The 1,028-nt window shown below is 45.2% G+C and overlaps 1 non-coding gene across 1 annotated transcript; it reads left to right on the forward strand.

The window, feature by feature from the left end:
* The first annotated feature begins 268 nt into the window (after window positions 1-268).
* On the forward strand, window positions 269-370 carry LOC131830993 (U6 spliceosomal RNA). Its single transcript, XR_009353516.1, has one exon. It is a non-coding gene; the product is annotated as a U6 spliceosomal RNA (small nuclear RNA).
* Window positions 371-1,028: the final 658 nt, after the last annotated feature.

The following is a 1,028-nucleotide window of genomic DNA, read 5'->3' on the forward strand; positions in this document are numbered from 1 at the left end:
ACCAAATATCCCAAAGAGCAGTTTTCAGCACAGGGCACATCAGACACGAAGTACAGGGATCCCTAGGAGAGAGGAAACAAATGATCCCCATGATTGCCCAGCTCACTGACCAGAGAATTTCCAGGGTAGAGGGAGGGGACCCTGGCACAGCTTGCAGACTCCATGACTGGAGGAGACAAAGCCAGCGTCCAAAGATACCGAGACAATTCCTGAGGACCTGGAGCAAGACAGAGCTGAGCAAAGAGAGAACTCCAGAGAAATCCGGCGCTTGCTTCCGCAGCACATGCACTAAACTTGGAGTGATACAGAGAAGATTAGCATGGCCCTGGGTCAGGATAACACACAAGCTCGCGAAACTCCAGAGAACTCCAGAGAAAGGGTCCTCTTTAAGTATGTAGCAAAGTACCCATCAGCACGTGTGTATGGAGAAACTACCAAAGACTAGGAAAGAACCACCTGTCCACAGTGGAGGGAGGGGTACCCAGCATTCACACAGGATCAGAACAGGGTCTCTTCCCACAAGCCAGAATGAAAACTTTGCAAACCATGAGGCATTAGGTGGAATCTTGCTTCAGGAGTAGGAAATGATTACCCCTAGAGTAAACAAAGCTCCAACTCCCATCACCCCACCCCCCACAACCGCCCTAAGAAATTTAAAGGCATGACCTGAAAGGGTCAAACTGTTTCTAAGTAAACTTAATCATATCCCAGGAGGAAGCTTAAAAAAAAAAAAAGCAAGAAAACAAAAATAGCCAGCACACAAGGATAAAAAGTAACAGTGCCCAACAATCAATAAAAAATGGCCACACGTGCGAGGCTGCAGGGAAATTATCCATCATAATGGGAAAACCCAAGCAATGGATTGAGTGCCAAAATATGACTCATCAAAACTGGTAGGACAGGAATCAAGCAATACTTAGAAGGACGTTACAGCACTAACTTGGTTTGAAAGCAGGGAAAATCTCAAATCTATGATTATCAGCTGCCATCTTAAAAAAATAAAAGAGAATAAATAACACCCAGAGTAA

This window comes from Mustela lutreola, chromosome 4 (assembly GCF_030435805.1).
Source record: "Mustela lutreola isolate mMusLut2 chromosome 4, mMusLut2.pri, whole genome shotgun sequence".
In the NCBI taxonomy this organism is placed as follows: Eukaryota; Metazoa; Chordata; class Mammalia; order Carnivora; family Mustelidae; genus Mustela; species Mustela lutreola.